This window comes from Micropterus dolomieu, linkage group LG04, assembly GCF_021292245.1.
Source record: "Micropterus dolomieu isolate WLL.071019.BEF.003 ecotype Adirondacks linkage group LG04, ASM2129224v1, whole genome shotgun sequence".
Lineage (NCBI taxonomy): Eukaryota > Metazoa > Chordata > Actinopteri > Centrarchiformes > Centrarchidae > Micropterus > Micropterus dolomieu.
The window spans coordinates 16,756,168-16,778,532 of record NC_060153.1 but is presented as its reverse complement, the minus strand read 5'-3'; the positions used below and the strand labels follow the sequence as shown (position 1 = coordinate 16,778,532).

The following is a 22,365-nucleotide window of genomic DNA, read 5'->3' as shown; positions in this document are numbered from 1 at the left end:
TTGTACCAGAACAGGTTTACATGGTTTAATTTTCAAAAAACACCATATTTTTCTCATACTGCACATTGCTGCAGCTCCTCTTTTCACCCTGTGTGTTATACACTCCACTCTTGAGCTACAGAGTGATGCATCTTACTTGTACAAAATCTTTGTTGGGAGCTGCACATGCGCAGTTCCCAGGTAAGAACTACTAGCCAATCAGAAGCAGAGAAGGGCGGGTCGCAAGAAACAAGGTAGTGTGATCCAAATCAAAGCCGCTTCAGACTGCGACTGTAACATAGCAGATGGTATAATTTACTCTCAAGTCCACAACATCATTGTTCCACATCTTACCATCAGGACTAAACGTTGAACTGTTGCAGAATGTAAAGACAGATAAGCGGTATGAACTTGCAGAACTCCTCAACTCCAAAAATATTCAAGCACATTTTTGTTCCACCATCATTTCTCGTAAAACTGTCAATATTCGAAATATTCGAAGCTGATTTCTCACCTCAAAACTTCTCAGAAGTGGATTTAGTGATGAAATTCCATACGAAAGCTGTAAAATATAAAAATTTCTGTTGCTGGCCTCTGTCTGGTGCACGCAATGATGATGCAGTGAATAGTGAATATTCTCTCTGACCAATCAGCAGTATGTCGTGTTTTCACGTTACGTTTTAGTATCCCTCAGCTCGCTTGGAACCTCGACGGAGATAAGGTGATATGAAAAAATGTACAAGGAAGCAGGTACAGGTACAACATTTCTACAACGGAAAACCAAACAAAGTTGAGTCGAGCCAAAGGGCCTCCGCTCAGACTAGCTTAGTTTGAGGGCGTGCCTGTCCCCGCTAGATTTATGGCGCGTTTTCATTGTGATGTCACAAGTAAAGGAAGTGAAGGGCTGGACTACAAACGAGCTGTTTTCAAGCGGTTCAGAGCAGAGCTTTCTGTGGGAGATGGGGACTCCCTTTGGGCTGGACTTTGGGCTTTTTCATTTTACAAACCTGTTACATGCACAAAAAATATATATAACTCAATAAAGGAGAGGGAAAAAGCCAAAAAGCACAATACCACCTCTTTAAATGGGAACAGCAGCCCTCTCACACAGAGGGGAAAAGTGAAAGTCGACCAGTGGTGTAAGTACCAACGGTGCAGATGGTGCATTGCACCAGGGCCCAGCTGATTACAAGGGCCCACAAGGGACTGCAACAAATGTAGCATGAAACGTGATCAGATGCCATCATCCATTCATTCATACTTTGTAGGCCTACAATGAGTTGCTGTGCTTTTCTTGGTTGCTGTTTGTTCTGTGTTTATTGACATACTGTGTAAGCTACTTTTTGTTTATTTGTTACTGTAGCTGGCTAAAGCTATTTTGGTTGTTTGCTAGTCCAAGACAGCAGGCTGTGGTGGTTTGAGTGCAGAGCAAGGCTGTTAGATTTGCTTTGATAGACGGGGCACTTTGGCTGCTGTTTGAGGCTGCAATGGCGTGGTGTTGTAAGTACGTTGTGTGCATGCTTTTTAGGGCGGGGTAGAGGGCCCCAAGAAAAGTATTTACACCGGGGCAAATCACAATTATGTTACGCTGCTGAAGTAAACTATATATGTGATGTTCTTGGACAGAGGAGGAGGGGCACACAGAAATAGATGGAGGACAGAGACAACATGCTGCTTGTGAGGACGTCACGGTAGGGACATTTATGGGCACAGTTGCGGTTTTGTGTGTATTGCTTGGCCAAATATTTGATGAAGGGCTGTGGCCACATAGAGATAAGTGTTTGAATGACCAGTCATGTGTTGCAAGCCATGTTTATTTTGTTTTTTACTAATGATTTATATTTAATTTTATATTATTGTGACATATAAGGTACGTATTGTGAATAGAGGACATATCGGAAATGGTAAGGTAACTGTAGAGGATATTTTACAATTATATGACTGTGCTGACTTAAGCAATGATAAAAAGATATTTATTTTGGTGGCTCTGATGCACCAGTAAATTTATTTACTTTTGAGTGATGAGTTAATGTTTTGATAGAGGTATGGCCTTTTGCAGCAAAAGTTATTGTTTTTGCTGCAGTATAAACTGATGTAGTGATTTCACTATGCAACAGTGTTTAAGAAAACATGCCTAAGCAATTGAGAAACTGTAAAATAAAAAATTCTGAAATAAAGAGTGGGTAGCAGATAGGGACAGTTAGTGGGCAAAAGAGCCATGCGTTTGCGTCTGTTTCTGTAGATGCTGCAGCACTGCCTCCTGCTGTTGCTCCACAGCAGTAACATTTCAAGCCTGTGCCAGCATGTGTAACAAAGCTAATTTCCCATTGTCAGTCCCTGACATTAATGCATATACTGATCTACGAGCCCCTTGGAGCCCTCTCCACTCCATCCACCTGTAGTCCTCAGCCTGGCTCACTCATGTTATCAATTCACTGTTTTCCCAAGGAAAATATAAGTTAAGCTCACCTTATTTACATTTATATGATCAGATTTTCTTCCTTATGGAAGGTATGCAAATTTGCCCTTTTCTCGAGTCTTAGCCACTGAGTGTGTAGATTTGTTGCGAGGGATGGAGGAAAAAAAATAATAGCATTGCCCTCCAGAAGGAGAGAGACCCAAGTTAGTATGTATGGACCTCATGAATTTTGTAATGATCAATTGTGTTTACCCTACCCTTGCAAGACCTATCAGGACAGCAGGTGAGCTAGGGATATATAACATGAGATTGATTTACACCAGGAATGTTTAAATTTATTTTTTTTCAGTGTATGTTCCCTTGGTTGCTGCCCCTGCAGTGCTGAGAATATCATTTTTTCATTTTCTTCATCTGATGGCCTCGAAATTCCACTCTCAGTTTGTGTGTTTGTGAGATGTGGCGAGGTGGTTTTGCAGGGTGCTCTCAGGCATCGGTCACGTCTTAAATCCTCTGTGTGTTGGAGCAGAGGGGGAATGAAAGGCAAATCTGAGGGCTTGCTGGATGAATGCAGTCTGCTTGAGTTTATTTGAGAGATAAAAAAAGCTAGATCACATTTGTGTACATGTGTGAGTGAGAGAGAGACAGAAAATGTGTCCGAAGGTGTGCCCTTTACAAGAGTGAAACTCCTGAACCCATTGTGAATTGAATGGCTGGGCATTGCATCGCTTTGGTGTGTGCGTGCTTGCAAGAGTGTGTGTGTGTCCAGTGGATGCCGGAGAGGGAATAGCACTCGAGCAAATTGCTTTCTGCCAGCATATTGCCAGCGCCAGTCTTTATTCCTCGGGATGGGGAGGCATGTCTCAGACGATTACAGCCCCGAATTCAGGCTCACACTGCCGGCCTGCCCTGCTCAACCCATAGCACTGCTGTACAATACACTCCTATACCATGCTATACCTTGCTTGATGAAATGCAGATGTTGAATATTTAACTGACCCTCCAAGCGAAACCTAATAATATAATCAGGTAATAAGAAATTAATTTTCTCCCTGGCTGCACTTTGACTGGGGTGTTGATACAGGGCAGGGGAAGAGAAATCACAAGGCAAATGCTGGTGATGGAATGTCGTAGGTAGTCTGGACTCACTCTCCCTCCCTCTCTCTCTTTCTCTCTCTTTGCATCCACATTTCTCATGACACACTCCGGTGATTCGATAGCCACTCCGCGCACTCATTCACACGCCCCATGCTCCTGTGCACATACTATTTGCAGAAACCCACACAATAACAAGGATGCCTCCCTCTCTACACCACTGAACTGTAAATGACGAAAGCAAGACCACTTGTGACGCCCACACATACACAACACCCCTACAACTGCACATAAACACACAGGCACTCGCATGCTGTTGCTGTCAGTGAGGGGACTTGATGTCCTCTACGGGCTTACATTGTGAGTGGCAGCGCCGGCACTGGCCTGCAGCACAGACAGATGTGTGTGTTATGTTAGAAAGAGGGAAGCATCTTGCTGTGCTCGTGACCCAGTAAATGTAATTGGTTTGATTTGTCCTCTCTCCTCTCTCTCTTGTCTACTTTCTATCAGTTTTTATCTCTCTGAATGCGTCTTTCCTCTTTCTAGCTCTCTCAAGCTCTGTGCCTGTCCTTATGTAGTTAATTAGGAGTCAGGAGTCCATCGGTGTCAGTGCTCTGGTGTTTTATTGCCCCCAACCCCCTCCAATGCCCCCAATGGGGAGACATCAATAACTCTCCCATCCAACACACACACACACACACATACTACGTGCCAGAGTTTCCACGGCCCTGCCTGCTCCTGCCTGGCATAGCAATCCATCTCTCTGAGCGACCCCCACCCATCTCCCCTCCTCTCCAAACCACCACCCACCCGACCGCTACTCTCTCCTCCTCTTCCATCACCCACCCTCTCCCCCTCTCTCCCCTCCTCTCCATCCCCTGCCATCGCCTCTCTACCTGAGAGCATTTGTCATCCCGTCGCTCTGTGAGCCGCGGCCAGCCCGATGAAAAAAGAAAGACAGAAAAAAAAAATCTCAGCGGCAATATGCAAAAATGCAAAACGGTAGATGCGGGTTGCCCCGGCAACCGCTCCGAGGTTATTTCCAAGCGCTGATGGAAATCAATGTCATGTGCCAGGCAGGCAGGCACCTCTGTCCTCAGGAAAATTAGAAAAGGGGGAAGGGGGAGAAGGAGGAGGAGGGAGGGCTGGAAGGACAAAGAAAAATGCAGAGGAACAGAAATCAGGTTTTTCTCCTCTCTGAACCTTAAGGACTCCTGACTTTTCTTCAAAGGAGCTCGAGGCATGCTGCTGTGAAGTCATTTTCACTTTCTTTTGCTTTTGTTTCTGCCCATGCATTAGCCATAAATTCTGCCCCTGCTGTGCACACAGCGCTGCCACTGGCCTTTTGTCATGTGTTTATGTACAAAGAGGAAAAAACAAACTCTCCAGCTGTAAGGGTGCCAAATCAAAAAGATAATTTAGGGTGCTGTAAGAGGAAGAGGAGGGGGAAGCGGCTTGCCCAACAACTATCTAATCTGTTCTGTGATACCAACCAGCAGCTTCACACAACAAAAACAGCAATCCCACTTGGGAAAAGGCATTCAGATATGGTAACATGTAGCACTGTGCCAGGATATGCTCTGCTGGCTGCGACTAAATCAGGTATAACATAGTTCCTGACCTCTGAATAGCTGCCGTCTCTGATTTTTAAGTGAAAGTAAGATGATTCAGTCTAGTATTTCTCTCCTGCAAGAAGCTGAAGGGTGGTCAAGGGGAGACATGGTACATGGGTACATTCATGAAACTGTTTTGAAAATTACTTTAGATTTTTCATTCAAGGTTTGACATTTGGATTTTGAAAATGTGTTCCCCTCAAGCACTTTAAATTAATCATTGTTGTGCTAGAGTGTGACCTGACGATGTTTGCAAAGTCCAGTGCCAAAGGCAAAACATTGTAAACAGTTAGGTAGGAATTATATGTTCTCAGCTTGCAATAAAGTTGGTAATGACCTCTTACTTTTCATTTATCCAGTGCTCAGATGCAATCAAGGGTAGAGTGCATCCAAGGTTTTCTGATCATAAGTGGAAAGCTGTAAATACAGGTGTGAATACACATATGTCATGACAAACTGTTGAATACTATTGGATATATCTGTCTATTCTAAATAAGCCATGTTTCATGTTTATTAGAAGCTGCAGTCTCACATACAGTAGATAAAATCAAATGTGAGCAAGGATGCAAGTCAACTGATGATCAGGATCATGATACAATCTGGATATTCTGGGTACTGAATACTACTGAATTTGCTCATGGTGTAGTCATTTGCCCTGCTATTGAACTTTGTGTTAAACAGGCCAGTTTTGTTTATTATAACCACCCATTTGGACATTGTGTTGTAATTGTATGTGTTGCACAGGTGTAGCCAGTGTCTGTTACCGAAATTGATGCTGCAAAACGTTCTGAAAACTGGCCTGGGTTTGGAGCAACACTGGAGCTTGCATTCATGAAGCAGGATATTTTTGTCATCACTGTGAGATATATTGGATTAATTTCCTTGGTTGTAATCAACAACCCATACAGTATAATTAATTATAATACAGTATGCTGCAATCACCACCGGCCATCTCTGTATCACTGTGGCAGGCTGCTGTGGAGTCGATGGGCCATGCGTGCCAAGCCAATAGGTTCTCCTCTTCATTTGCATACCTAACATGGCGTTCACACTCCAGTTGACACATTTGCAACCCGCCACTTATCCCATTACCGGCTGTCCCTGGTTGCAGCAGTGTTTGCTGTGTCGACACTCTTTTCTAACTGGCTGGCCAGTTCATTTCCCACCGTGTGGTGTGTTGAGACGCTCACAGGTTGTTTGGATGCAGCTGAACTTGACACAACTGTGCTCACAGGCAGGCACGCCAGCGCACATACTTACCCACGCACGCAATTACAATCCTACAGTATGTGCACACATCCAACTCTCTGCAGTACATTCCAATTTATTAAGGGATACTGTAAGCATGACCAAAGAAAAAAATAATTAAGAATACAGTCTATGTTTTACACATTTACACACAATATATGATTTTCCTAGATTTTCTATTTCATGAGATGCTTCCTATTTCCCCTTTTCTGCAAATTATCCTGTTATAACCCTCCACCCTCTCTCTCTGTATATTTTGTGTGTTGTTAATATAATCAGTTGTCATTAATGGTTTATTTTTTGTTGGCACAGTTGATCTGAGTGTTTAATTTAAGTCTTAAATAAACCCTGGAGCCATTTTTGCCTCCACACCCTCCTCTCTCTACGTTCCTCTCCCTCCCTCTCTTCCTCTCTCACAACAACCCTTTCTCCTTCTCACTCCCTCTCGTTTGGGAGGGTAGCATTACAGTATAAGTAAAACTGATTCCCACAGGCAACAAAAAGTAACACCTATTAGTGTTCAAGGATGAGCTGCCTTGTTCACCTTCGACATCGCTGCAGGATATAGTCTATCACTATTCTGAGCCACAGTGGCAATTGCCTTTTCAGACAGGGAGAGTTACAGTATGTTGGTGTGCAGTGGGTCTTTCAGGGTTTCATGTTTTTACAGCAGGAGGTCCTGGTATCTTTCACACAAGACTTGCATGACATTTCTGTTGTGCTCTGTTATCAAATGGTTGTATAAACCAGCTTACACCAAGACTCTGAACTCAACGAACTTAAAATCACTGAGCACATTCTCCATGGTGGAGGGATGCAGCTGAATGCTATATGTCACCCATGGATTTTCTGATAAGATCGTTTTCCAACCTGCACATCTATTTTTGATGTGCTGTGTTGGTGGGGTACTGAAAAAATGAATATTCATGAATGTGCAGAAAGCCTATATGTATCATAGTGATTTGATCCACCCGTGTCATCAAGCTATGCAAATTACATCCTCACATCTCCATACGGCCACACAGCCCCCTCTTTCTCCTTAATTAATGACACTGAGAAAATGTTTTCTCTTCCAAGAAAATTGGCTCCTTCTAGACAGAACTGGTACAGACATTAATGGGAAGTGATAATTCTGGACTTGCTTTGACTTGATGACTTCAGGAAATACATATTCCCCATCAGATGGTCACACCTCTTTATGTGACGCTCCTCAAACTGAAGTTGTAAATACATGAAGAGGTGAATTTACCCTGAATGAATATAAATTCAAAAGTGAAATCTGATTGGATAGACTTCAACCCGTTTGTAGTACTATTGTTACCTCCAAAACAACAACACATTTATCTTGAAACCATTCATTCATCTACCAACCCTGTCTAGGCCTACTGGTAATTTCCAACAGCAAATGTGTTTGATAATGGCACCTGAATTATGTTTTGTATCTGCACAATGGGGAAACATTTTTATGCATATCTGATAATTTAACTGATAATTAATATTTATTTAACAGATGGTTGATATTCCACATCCGATTTACTTGGTATATTATCATGGTCATGATGTTTTCTTCTCTATTCCATAACATAAAAATTATAATACTGACTGACACCAAATTGAATCAAGTATCTTAATGAAGAAAGCGTTCCCTTCTATCTGCTCCTTGTATATTTTACATATGCTGGCTGAGATGCTTAAGTGGTGTTTTCTGCTTTCTACCCCTCATCCTGCACTATTATAAGATAGAATTACAAGGCATGCATTCAACCCATCATCTGTGGCCAATGTGGGCGACGAATCTCATATTTCTCTTCAGAGGTAAAAAAAGAAGATGACGGTGGTGGGCGGGGGCTAACTCATGAAGAAGAGAATGATGGGCGGAAGTGAAGATAAGCAGTAAAGCTGACATTAAGGTCAAGTGCTGATCTAGCATCACATTTCCCTTTCAAATCCATCTATATGCATATGCTCACATGCATACGTTTGCACAGGGTCTTTAGCTACACGTGTGTAGCTGCACTCTGACATGCTCTGCTGGGAAACCCGCCAGAGAGAGGTTAAGTCACATAGAGACCATATGCAGATGGATGAAATCAAATGAGTGAATAACGATATCGCAAATTATTTAAGTGTGTGTTTATGCGTGTGTGCATGTGCACAGAGAATATACTATGTAGGAGAGGAAAGAGAGGCAGAAACGATTCAGGATGGAGGTAGTAGCTCACTGACAGACTGCACTGCCATGCTCAGCCAGTTCATTGCTGTCATTCCTTACATCTTTTGACATTTTCAATTATGTCTTTCACACATGGCTGGGCGCTTGTTTTTTTTTTTTCCCATGCTCTCCTCATCACCCTCCTTTGCTTTTCTCTCGCTCTCCCTCCTGCCTATTCTATTCCTCCACCTTCATTCCATTTCTTTCTTTTTTTTTAATTGCCCGCTCCCGCCTTGCTTTGTGTGTCGGTCCTTTTCATATGCGGGGGTCAGGTAGCCAACGGATCCTATTACTCCCCCCCGCTCTGTGGCGGATGGAGCAAGCAGGGGACGGCGGGGTAAGCGAGGGATAGGGCAGCCATGGAGTGAAAAGGATGCTGTGAGATATGTCAAGGACTCCTGTTCAATTTATCTGCTGATCCTGAGGGGGACCTCACAGGGCGAGGTGCAGAAAGTATAGGTAGACTTGTGTTTTCCTTCCTACCACTCATCCACCTGACAATAATGGAGAGGAGATTTATATTTGGCAGTGAGATATGTTTTAAAGGTGCCATCTATTCTTTCAAGTTTTTTGAGCTGTTCCTGCAGTGGCAATTCCAATACTGTTATTGCATTACATTACACATTGGTACAGTTTGGGGTGCTTATTTAAAGCTGCTATAATCATTATCTTTATATTAACTAATAATTCATATGATTAATTATAATGTGAAAGAAGTTACTCATAGAGACAAACCCAGAGAGAATTATCACCCGACTCTGCAGTTCCCCTTAGCTCTTTGGTGCTTTTTGTCATTGTCAATTCCGGATGCAGAAGGCAGCTGTTTTCAGCAAAAAAGCTCTGATAAACCCAATGTACACTTCTGTACTACAGGAGACAGACAAGGTTAGTGACTTGCTGGTGAACATAGTGGAGCATTAAGCAGCTAAAAAGCCAGTCAGAAATTTCCCTCAGGACTGGGTCACCATCAAACCAGACCAAAAAGGACATTGAATATTGGTCTTACATTTGCCAGGTGTACATGACACTTAATTAGGGGTAATGTTAACTGTCACTAATTTAGTGTTGAATGTGTAAATATGCAACTGTTTGCTAACAAGTCTGAAATCTTAGCTGAAAATGTGATAGCATGTCAGTATGGTCACAGCTTGGATAATTTTGAGGTACTTTTATTTGACTTGAGTATTTGAATTGAGTAATCTTTTCTGCTACTCCTAGGCAAATATTGTACATTTTTACTACATTTATTTCACAGTTGCTCCATAGATTAAGATTTTACACACAAAATATATGCTTTCTTCTAGGCTGTCTAGAGATTAGTTGGAATTAGCTCAACCTCAAACTGCAACGTAGAAATGCTGCTTACACTTGCATAATGAGTATCTTTACATACTATCAGCATATTTTGTTGAACAGTTATGCTTTTAATGTGTGTTAAGTATAGAGCATGGACCAATGCTATATCACATTTAAAGCCTAAGCTGGTCAGCCTTTATAGAAATACACAAAACTCAACAAGACAACCTATACACAAGATTTTTTTTAGGGCTGGGCACGTTAGCGCATTAACGCATTAATTAATTAACGCCGACAATTATTTTATCGCACGTTAACGCAGTTTTTATTTTATTATTATTAGTTTGAAAGTTCGTGGCTCTTAATACACATACAGTCAAACCATGGGCCACAGGAGGGGCGGGATGTTGATCAGCCTGCAAATCACCCACCCAAACAAGCAGTGGAGGGAGGCTTCGGCAGACTACGCTGTCATCTGTTTTCCATATTTTTACACCCGCGATCCACCCCTCCCATGCCATCATCCATCCCGATGTTTCAATGTAGTTTTGTAGACATCGTCCCAACCCTACTGAACAGACTGTTTCTGCTGCTCCCTGATAAAAGATACCTCATGCTGATACCTGTTCAGAAAATTGGACTCTGATGGTAACTTGTTTTAACAAGCTAGATAAAAGGTAATTCCCTGGAAGTGGCAAATAACTTTGGTTTAATATTTGATTTGATTACATTAATGTTTAAGTTGAGATTTACAAGAAATATTTTATTGCTTCTGTGTAAAGGGAATACTGCTGGATAAAAAGCACCTTATTTGTTTAAAGTGTTTGCAAACCACATGTTATTATACTTTTGTGTATATAGCAGTACATTTAAATTAAAATTGCACAATACACTACTTTAGAATTCATTATTCAATTTTACATGTAACAATGTGATTAGTCGTGATTAAAAATTTTAATTGTTGCCCAGCACTAATTTTTTTGCATTGTGATTTTGCTCCTTTTACTGAATTAAAAGATACAGTTTTTAGGAATGTTACAGACATGGGCATAGGATCATTATAAAACACATGACTTTATTAGAAAAAACAGGAATTATATAAACTGTCACCATGTCAATTACTGTTAGACATTTCATACTGTAATGTCCCCCAAATACTGATTGACAGATCGGCTCTGTGATTGATCATCTGACTGGCTAAATGATTGAGTCATAATGAACGCGTACTATTTTTCACCACAGAGCATCACACACAGCATCCATAATGCACGTGCCATATGAAGGGGAGTAGGGATCATTCTCCTACTAGACCAACTGATGGATTTACTTATTGATTGATTAGCTGACTGACTAATTGATTGGCTTTGTAATGAGGGGAAAACACATTTTTCTCCATTAAGGGGAACCGGGGGGATTCCCCTTGCTGGCAGCCATGATGTAATGTGTAGGTTCTAATGACCTCAGCATAATCACCACCATTATGAAACAGGCTCGCAACTCTCAAACCACTTCATCATCAGAGTGATGCCTGCTCATGCCTACAGCTATTGGTCATTCATTCCTCACTCATCTTCCACAAAGTCAGCCAAACAGATCACCAAAGCTGCAGCCAGATCTGCAGCCAAATCAGAGCAAACATTTAGCAGGGTGCCAAGAAAGCTTTGTTTGGATGAGTCTGGATGAAAAAAAGAGAAAGAGTGTGTTTGTGTGTGTTTGTGTGTGTGTGTATGTGTGAGGTAGGGGAATTTTGGTGTTGCCAAACTGGCAGCCCTGGTTGTACTCACTTTCACCAGGGGGCAGTGAAGGAGGCTGGAGGCCAGATTGCTATTTTTCCAGGCTAATCATGGGAGCGGATTGCCAGGTCTTTTCCCCCTCTTATTCCCCCTTTCCTGCTGACTCTTAACCCTGACCCTTCAGCAGGAGATCTCTCTCTTGGCAAGAGAGAGGTAGGAAAGCAAAAGAGAAAAAATGGGGGAAGTCAGTGGCGCGAGCTGAACAAGAGAAATGGGGGAGTCGTGGTCAAGGGCTGATTAATGAGCCTCTAATTTAATCAGCAATTCCCATCTCACCAGGGCCTCTCCACGTGGCTCTGTAGTAGCTTATTATTTTTAACAAGTCTGTGATCTCCCCCTTTTCCTTTGCTCTTTTTCTCCCTCTCTCTGTCTTCCCCAGTTCCTCTTTTATGCTGCACTCTTATCTGTGTCAGAGTCGGGGATGTGAATAGAGGGGCAATGATTAATGGAGATTTAATACCTATGAAGGATGTCTAATCACTCTCTCCCTCTTTCTTTCTTTCTTCCTTAAATTCTTACTCCCTCCCTTCCTTTCCTTCTTTCTCTCTCTCTTTGTGTCTCCCTCCCCTTCTTGCTCCTTTAACAAAACTGACTGCTGTAGACAGAGTTTCAGACTGGGCAGCTGCTGTTGTGTAGCCATTTACAGTGATGAATGCACAAAGGTGGCCTATGACACTTATTTTATATTGTAAAATGTGAGACGAGAGTGAAAGTGTGTGTGCAAGAGTGTGTGTGTGTGTGTGTGTGTGTGTGTGTGTGTGTGTGTGTGCGTGTATGCTGTGCATTTTCAGTGTATTTTCTTTGTCCAAAGTTTGTTTTCACTGACTTGTGTCATCACACATTTCTGTGTTATGCGTTCCCCTCAAATTTCCATACACATACTGTACATTCATGGTAATAATAGTGATTCACTTACTGTGCGTTGTACATTAGCTTCTCTTTCATATAGTATTCCATTTGGTCAGTACTGATTAAAATGCAGGAATCAAACTGCGGCCACATCACTAGTGTGTTATTTCTAAAACTTGGGTGATATTTTCCTACTATAAGCCCTCATTCCTATCTGCAATAACACAGGTGTACTCATTTTAATTACTAAGGTACATACTGTTGTTGTGCACAAACACACGAGATGTTGGTATTTGTATCAACATTTTGAATTACACTTACATTGGTTTTACAAACAAATACAGTGGTTTAGATCAGGGGTTCTAAAAGAGTCTGTGGACCCCCAGGGGTCCTTGAGGGAGTTCCAGGGGTCCCCCAGCAAAAAGGTGAATCATTTATTTTCACTATGTTTCCATCCATAGGTAACACAATGACAGATTGTATGACTAATTTGGTTATGGGTTTCATACACTTTCTGTAATAAAACATCTAAAAGCCAAAATCATCAGACGGGGGTCTGTGGTCTAATGTGTGTCAGTTTAGGGGTCCCTGACATAAAAAAGTTTGAGTTTGCTAAACTGGTTCACTGTCAACATTTTTTTTCTGTAGTGATTAGTCAGTTGCTTTATAGGCAATCTGACTGAGGAAGAATGAAATAGGACCACAAGCAGGAAACAGCATGTGCCTTGGTGAAGTAAGGTTGGGTTATTTAATCTTTCAAAAGTAACATAGGTACAATTTAACAATTCAACAGGGAAAGTACTGTATGTTTGTTAAACATTACAACAAATGTGATGAACAGGTCGAAGCAAAGCAAAACTGTTCTGTAACCCTACACTTACAATACAGTCATACATAAAAACCTTCCTAGGCCTCTCTTCTCCTTCACAAATAGTCTTCATACTTCGTACTGTAGATGCCCTCGAACACACTTTGGCTGGCTGAAACAGCACACACAGCACCTTTTTTCAAATGCAGAAGCAATTCATTTATTTCTAGATAATTAGAAATGATGGCAGGTAAAAAAAAAAAAAGAAGTAAGAATAAGAATTGATGGAATAAGAAAGGCTTTGTAGTGAGTCAGAATGGAGATGAGAGAAGCTCTTTAATTCTACCTCTGATTACTAAGTGCCTCCGTCCATTATCTTTACACAGTGAATAGCAGAACACCATAAAGGTAAAATGTGACTCATCCATCCCCACTGGTTATCACTCTCAATGGCCCCACACCCATCCATCCCCACACAGATTGACACAGTGCCTACTTAGCATAGCTCTCCAGAAAGTGGTTTTAGATTGTGTGTGTGTGATGGGTGCAAGAAGATATTTGTACACATTTGAACATTCAAGCATTCATTTTACACTGGATGTCCATGGATATGTTTTCAATAGAGACTTTTGTGTATGTATGAGTGTTTGTGTATGCATGAAAATGTGTCTTTTTGTGAGTGAGTGTCAGGTCGTTCCATATGTGTCTTCTCTCAATCTTAGACAAGGGGAGGAGTGTGTAGGTCCCCTCTCCTATCCTCTGCCACGGTGCTCTGAGAGGTATTGCCTCCCTTATTGCTGTTGAAAAGCCCCATCAGTGCCAGGCGCGTTGATTTATGTGCCTGAACCCCTCCACCTCCAGCTCCTTTCCATTAGGCTTTACAATATTCCCCCCATTGTTCTGCTCCCGGCGTTATCGGCCCTGCCCAGGCCTGTCAGCAGGACCTTCCCCATACACAATCACACAAGGCAGTGAGAGGAGAAGTGTGGGGGCAGGGCAGGGGGATGATAGGAAGGAGCAAGAGATCGAAGAGGTGGAGCACAACAGAGGAAGGGAGGGAGAGAAAGAGTGCTGGGATGAAGAGGGGGATAGAGAAGTGGATGGCAGAGATGGGTGAGGGGATTGGATAAGAGGAGGAAAAGGACGATGAGGTGGAGGGCAGCATGTTGAGGGAAGTGTAGAAATGGGTGATGAACCTCGGTTTTATTGTTCCTGGAAGGGGGGAGGTGGTGGTAGTTCAGGGAGGGAGAATTAAGCAAAATGTGAGAGGTTGACTCTAATGATGAGGAGTGGAGATGCCATTTGGTCGCATTACTTTGGGACATTCTGTTAGTCTATGTCCATTAAGATATAGATTTTATTGCCTCAGAATGGGATGGGGTTGCCATGTGTTCAGTGCAGTGTTGGCGAGATAAGGAGATGGCAATGGCGCTAGAAAGTGAAGCTCCTGATATGGACCCCACCCTGTCAGTTTCAGTCAGCTTTATTTCTTCGAAGAAAGGTTGGATAAAGCAGCAGCGCAATAGTGCATTTGGTTAAATGTAGGTGCCTTTCAGACTGAGGTTTACAATGTAGTGCGGGCCGATGCAACAGAGTTGTTAAGTGCAGTACAATGAATGCTTGAAAGGCAGTCTCGAGAAAGGTCGAGGCAGCCACGTGAGCAGAATGTGAATGAGGGAGGGCTATTTAAAGAGATTCACGATCGATGCTTGTCTTGATGATGTGCGGGCAAAGACAGAGCACATAAAGGTTATTTGTAAGGATTAAGCAGTGAAAGTTTCAGCTGCTTAACAAGCTGGTCCTTTAAGCTCACCAACACCGTGAGGTAACTTTTCTGTGACAGGGCTTGAAGTTGTTTTTCTTTTACTGTTAATAAAGCAAAGGGAATTCAGTTCAATGTCATAAATCCGAAATATATTCCTCTCCCCGCCCTTTGTAAATGAATGCCACCTTGACTTACGTCCCCCATTCTAATTGACAATTCTAAAGACAATTGCCCACAAATGGCAAAATTTTCCTATTTGTTTCAGTGCTGCATATGCCTACCCAGACAATGACATGGTAAATTTAAAATGAATTGCAAATTGCCCTCATTTTATATGCAGGAGGCCTCTCCTCCCTTGAAGAGCTGGCTCATTCCTGTAAAAGAGCTTTCTGACATATACCTTTAAGAGGAGGAAGATGAGAAACCTCGGATTAAAAGATGAAGAGGAAGGAGAGAGGAGGGGTGAGGAGGGTGGCAGATAAGCTTGCTTGCTTTCAACTCTGTGGAGGATAAGAGAGAAGAAGTTTTAATATCTCTAAATCAGCGGCTCGATATTGAAAGTGTCATCTAATTGAAAATGATTTAGAACACCAGGCCTGCCTGGCAATCATATATAAATTCACTCCTGACACCAGCTCCAAAGTCTCTCTATTTCTACTTTATGAGTCATTTGCATGGTGGGGGCCTTGGAGAGTATAAACCATGCAAATGATATGGAGCGCTGCACAAGGTGATGTATCCCCTCCCCGCTCCCTCCCTTACCACCTTCATCTCTCCCTCTCTCTCTCGTTCTCCCTCTTAGCCTCAGGAGAAATGCTTTCTGCTTTGCTGCTGCCTTTGTCCAGAAAGTCATTTATTTCTCTTGTTGTTCGCTCGCTTTGCTATTTTACAGCTTGCCGCATAGGTTAGGGGGAAACAGCCGGCTGCCACCCCATTCAGCTGAATAACTGTCATCTCCTATTTGCAAGCTCATGTTGTACGTGGAAGTCATTTCCTTAGACTGATAGAGATACCCACAATAGAAATGGTGGCATGTATCCCTATAGTACATAACAATAAATATACCTGTGCTTTAATGTGGCACTGAATGCCTTGGAGTACATCTTTGCACTTTAGACTGCAATATGAAGTAACACCTCTATTGTCTGTGGCTTGAGGCTGAAGAAAATGTTTTATTTTTATCTTTCAATGAGCTTTTGTCTTCTTAGCAAAGCTGCCATTAACATGGTTTAAGACCTCTTTCAAGCCTCTAGACACACACTTGGCAGGTAGTCTCAAGAAGTGATCTCCGCAAAGTGCATCACAAAATCAACAGTGCTAGGCAAAACACATGGCACAACAAAAAACAAAAAGGAAGGGACTATATACAGAAGGATCCATCTTTGTTATTTTCAGAGCAATTCTTTACCTGGCTGCCCAACTCTCATCTCACATGGATATAAAGAGCAGGGAGTGCGAGTTCAGAAGGACCGACTGTACATGCTTACCCTTTACGGCTCCTATAAAACGTTTATGACTTAAAAATCCTCTGGAGGGAAACACTGAGATTAAGGGATGAAAGGATGAGGGAGAAATTGAGACAGATGGAAAGCAACAAAAGGAGCATCTCTGTTGCTCCTTTTCTCTTGTAAATGGACCCAAATTTGTAGACAAACCCATTTTGGTCTTGTTTGGTGTCTTGCCCAAGCAGCTGTTATTAAGGCAGAAGTAAACTGGCAGAAGGGAATATCCGTGTGCACATTATCATCCAACACTGTGTGGCCTTTCGTTGTAGAAACGGGGCTAAGTTATCCCACAGGGTGTAATTTGTGTGTAAACATGTGTGCCCTCGTTTTTTCCCCCCAGATCTGTGGTTGTGGTCCATTTACCAAGAAGAGCAGCGCTTGCTTATAATCCTCTGTGTATGTTTTTGTGTATCTGTCCATATGGTTCATGTTTTGTGTGAATTTTACATTAGTGAGTGTGTGTGTGTGTGTGTGTGTGTTTGTGTGCGTGTGTGTGTGCTTGCTTTTCTGTTTGTTTTTTCAGCTCCCAATCTTGAGCATCTACGCATGCATCATAATTTAAGTAGTAAGTGCTAACGTACATGCATGTGTGTGTTTATGTGATTTTATTTGTGCTTAGTATGTGCATTAGTAGGCAAATTTTACAGGTAGGACTGCATATGTGTGCGTTCAGGAGCCAGGGAGTGAAAGTGTTGCCCAGGGAGCTCCTGCATACGGTGGCAGTCTTGTTTGTCTTCCACTGCTGCTCAAACAATGGCTCCCCATGGACCTGCTCTCCATCTAATTGAGAGACTACAGAGAGAGAGCGCGAGAGAGAGAGAGAGAGAAGTGTAAGCCACGCTTACACCAGCTCAATTACACAGACATCCATCAACACATTCACCACATCCACACACACACAAGTAAACACCAACACACACTTGGAGACATGAAGAGGCAGCTGCATTTAATCTAGCAACACTAAGAAGTCTCCTAGCGCAGCGCAAGGGTAAACCAAATAGTCGATACAGTGTTCTGTTGTGTCTGTGAGGCCTTGAAACGTCTCTGGCTCTTTCCTCCAGGAAGGCGCTGTATGCTCGTAAAACACATCACATGGGCCGTTACCAGATTGTGTGATTCACTGCATCATAGGTCAATTATAGTTGCATCAACATTGCATCAGAACATGTCAAAGTACACTGTAATGAACTATGAATCTGGTACAGGCAGAATTCTTAATTACAAGTGAACATATATAGATTCGGAGATTATTTTCAAAATGTTTTTTTTATTGTGTACCTGGATATATAAAATCACCATGTAGTGGGAACATGTTATGTGACCTCTTAATAGAGGGGAATAAAAAGGACTTGAGCTGTGGCACAATTTCATGCTATCCTAAGCAGGTATATAGCATGTTGACCGTGAATAAGTAACACTGTTGTGAAATTGTTTCTGATTTTTTCCTTTTAGCTGTCCCATAATGCATTGAACAAAGAAAATTGGGGTGCTGCTTCAGATGGAAAACATCCAGTTTGATTGATGCTCCTTGTACATAATTTCCTACTGGTATGAACCAAGAAAATATATTGATTTCTTCTGTACAAACTATAAAAACAGTATACCATGTACCATGTAAATGAAAATGTTGGACTATATGTATAACATTACAGAATAACTGTTGGCATTTTTTTTGTTTTTTTCAGTCACACACAGAATGTAGGCAATGGCCCAACATTTCTTCTGCTTCTCCCTCAGCACTCCAAAACCATTAGGGGAAAAGAGAAAGTGTGTGGGTGTGTGTGTGTGCGCCCATAGTGAGCTCTCTGGGCCCATTAGAGTGGTAGTGCAGGGCAACTACCAGGAGAATAGACTGCAGAAACAAGTGGATTAGGACTTTCTAACGAGGACAGGCAATACGTCTTGATGGATGACAGCCTTCATACTGTACCGCTTTGCTTATAGAATGTGTGTGCGGGGGTGGGGGGGTGGGGTGGGGTGGGGTGACGCATGTCTGCGTGCCATTACTGTCTGTGTCAACGTTTGTCTATCCAGTCTCAAAAGGAAATTGTCAAAGTGATGTCTTTGAATTTCGCATCATAAGGTTTCTCTATTCTGTTTATTTATTTAGTAAAATAAAAATCATCAAAGCAGTCTCATTGCCCCCTCGCAAGACCAGCTCACAGATGTTTGTATAAATATTTACCATGCACTAACGCTCCAAGTCAAAAAAAACAACAACACAGGATATTGTTATACAGGGCGCCTGTGTTCGTCCAGTATCGCTGACACATTCACTTGGTATTACAATAGAAGCAAAAATGAGGAGGCATGGAAGTGTCAGCTGTTTGTGTAGTCAATGGGGCCCTTTTACAAGCTATTTAAGAGGATAAAAAGCATGTCCTTTTCAGTGCGACACCGGTGTCAGTGTGTTTCAAAGGCGCTCCAGGGCCATTTAGGAGCAGTGGCAGCGCCGCCCGCTTTGATTAAAGCGCTTCAGTGCAGAAAGGAGCGAGGCAACACTCTGCTAAGTGAATATGGAAATGACCTCTGCCGGCGTCTTTTGCTCCCACGTCAACCTCTCCAAATGCACAGAACAGCTGTGATGGACGCATAAACAGAAACAGGACATACTCATCTCTGAGTCACAGCATTAAAGGATCGTGTATGTTTCTAGTTAAGATGTAGCACACCAGGAAGGTATGTGTGAGTTGCGGGTGGGGGGGTATCTTGACATGATGGGCCCCTAGGAGTGGTTGCAACTGGCTTAAGTGTCCTGATTTTGATTAATTAAAACGCTTCCAACAGCAGCCCCTGACAGACAGATAGCATGGCCAGGACCTCAACTCTCCTCTCTTCATTTCTCCTCTCCTCCTGGTGGAGCTACCAGCATTACACATGCCAGAGACTAATATAACTAATACTGAAAAAACATGCACACATAAATTACCTCATCCACTCTCTTTCTCTCTCTATAAATATTTAGTTTAGGGAAATATATTCACACATGCACAGCATGGGCCAAATATACGCATTCAACCCCAACCTTCTCACATATGAAATAGTGATAAATTACTGTGAAAGAAGTAGTCCTTTTATCTATCTGCAAAATGCAAAAGCATACCCAAAAGCACACCAATATGCTGATCCTCATCCATAACACAGATCACATATTCTAGCATGGCTGTGTCCTGTACTGTAGGTGAGCTCATTTGCATGTGTGCTCTCTTACGTGCCGTTGGCCCTCAAATGGATGTGTCCCGCCATAGAAGATTCCAGTAATTAACCCAACACAACATAGCTGTCATCTGGTAATTGACCTAATTGTTTGGCTTGTCAGCTTCTGTTCTACGTATTAAGCATTAAATATGCTGGGTGCCATTAATCAAAGGATTATCATGTATCCAGGGGAGGGCGACTGCACTGTGTCTTGTTCTTGTTTAGCAGTGTGAGATGTTACAGTGTCGCCATAACATTTTTACAGACTTTAAGCCTTTAATAGCTTGTGAAAGTCCTTATTTTAAAGCCCAGCAACACTCCATCAAATTATCCACAGGGTTTACGGTGTGCTGTATGTGCCATGCAAAGTGGGGTTCTTTGAGAATTGTATAAAATTGAATTTTGTTTAGCTTGGATAAATCGCAAATCAAAATCTCTTATTCCCAAACACTATCATCGCATTAGTGTAAGGCTCACCACTCTAGCTTTAATGTATCTGTGAGTGTCAACATCAGCTTACCAGCCCTGATACTTTCTATAGGCCCTTATGGAGGGGTGTGTGCACGCAGGCAGACAGATGGCTCAGGTTCGATTCACAGCTGATTCACAGCTGAGGCTTATGTATTTAGAAGCAGATTGCCTCCAGGTTGCTATAAAAATTGTTGAGCTGCCACTTTTATTGGATTTTTAAAGTGAGAAGATTACATCCTGTATATGTCTAATGGTTACCCACACACTGCTTATTCAGTTTCAGCTCTCTCTTCTGGTCAGGTTTTTGTATTGTCTAGAGCAAACGAGTAGATGTGTGCTCCCATATACCCTATTCACACACCCAGTACATTAATAACAATAACAATAAAAATGTAATCAAATCTGTAAAAACAATATGTACTTAATGTTGGCCCAGGATCCACCGCTAAAAGCCCACCTCATCAAACTGCAAATTAGTCTCGGCCTTAACTTTATTACGGCATGGCCCACAGACGGGCAGCCATAAATAATTCAACTGCACCGTCTCTGCAAGTGGTGAGATTTAATTCTACTGAATGGAAAGTGTGTGTGCGTGCGTGTGTGTGAATGTCTGCATGTGCACTTGCTCAGATGCATGCATGCCTGCGAGGTTTTGTTTGAGCTACTATGTGTATGTATTTGTGAAATTAGACACCCCTTCCTCCATACAAAAAAACACACCTCCTTCCCTCTGTTCTCTATTGGCAGGCTGCAGGCTTCACACTCCCTTTGCAGAACATTCCCCACCAGGTAGCACCATGGCAACATGCTCAGCCTCATCCATTAGCCGGCCAGTGCCCCAACTTTCCCAGCTACAAATACCTAGAGAGAGAGACATACACACACACACACACACACACAGGGAGAGAGGGAGTTGTAAGGGATGTTGTAAATCTGTGTAGAAAGGAAGAAACAGATAAGAGAAAGAAGAATTGTAAGATTCTTGCCCAAACTTTAGGTTTAAAATGCTGACCAAAAATACTTTACTTTAACTGTCCTTTATGAATATCCATCACAGTTACCAGACTGACATCTTGGTTTAACTTAACTACCATACTACCATAACTACCATACATATGTAGTTGTGGTCACACTTTGTTTTTCCCATGCAATGATGGATTATTAATTACATTTTGGGCATACTCATTTGGTTTACCTCCAAGTAAGGGCTGTTCCCTGATTCCTGCAACAGCGTCCATAAACACACACATGCACCCGCAAACCTATGTAATAACTTGATTGCACTTAGCACACGGATCCGGTGCATTGCTCTAGAAAATTTCAGCCGCACCAGAAAACAATAACATAAAATCATCTTGTCACACAACTTGCAGGGTTTTCCATCTGACAGCACAGGGCGCTCATTTCCCTAAACTCTTCACTACCTGTTTCTGGTGGCGTCCGAAACTATGGACTTGCCAAATTACCGGGCAGACAGCCGTGGTATGAACCGATGCCTCAGGACAGATGGAAACTGTATGCTGCCCATGAAAATGTCATCACTGTACCTGCACCATATATCTTCATTAATACAGCACAGATAGGCATCAGGGGAAATGCCCCCAGTTTGATGGGAGTGCTCAAGTGTAGTGTGTTGAGATCGATGTGCTGCACAGCAGGCAATTTGAATTCATTGTGTGTGCAGAATCAACCTATTAGTGGCATTTAGCTTTCAATACCACAAAGGCTCCCCAGTGTTGTGTGTCAGCCTGTCTGTACGTGTGTGTGCTTGCAATTGTTTGTAAGGCTAAGTGACAACAAGAGACCTCAACATGCTGATGTATGGTGTGGTATTGCAGTTGAGCACATTACCAGTTTGCTGTATTCTCTGACATCTGCACCTTGTTTACTGAGAGCGAGGGACACTATCCTCTGGGTGGGGGTGAGGGGGTGGTTTGGGAGCCCCAGGTCTCAATTGTAATTGAGGAGTGGAATGAGGAATTGTGGAAGGAAAAAGTGAAAATAGTCTTAGAGGGAAAGTGGAGGGAGAAATGTGAAATGGCTTTTCCCTGCCCCTCCCCTGTGTCTGTGAATGCATGTGTGGGTGTGTGTGTGTGTGTGTGTGTGTGTGTGTGTGT

General features: G+C 42.4%; 1 protein-coding gene across 7 annotated transcripts in view; it reads right to left on the bottom strand.

The window, feature by feature from the left end:
* Positions 1–22,365, bottom strand: part of LOC123969463 — a 121,057-nt gene that overhangs the window by 39,337 nt on the left and 59,355 nt on the right. For 3 of the 7 annotated variants that reach the window (XM_046046881.1, XM_046046883.1, XM_046046891.1), the window contains exon 5: positions 17,188–17,371. The exons of the other annotated variants lie outside the window; for them this stretch is intronic. The gene's annotated coding sequence lies outside the window, so the exon portion shown is untranslated. Of the gene's footprint in view, positions 1–17,187; positions 17,372–22,365 lie in introns of those variants that run through there. 7 annotated transcript variants of the gene reach the window in all.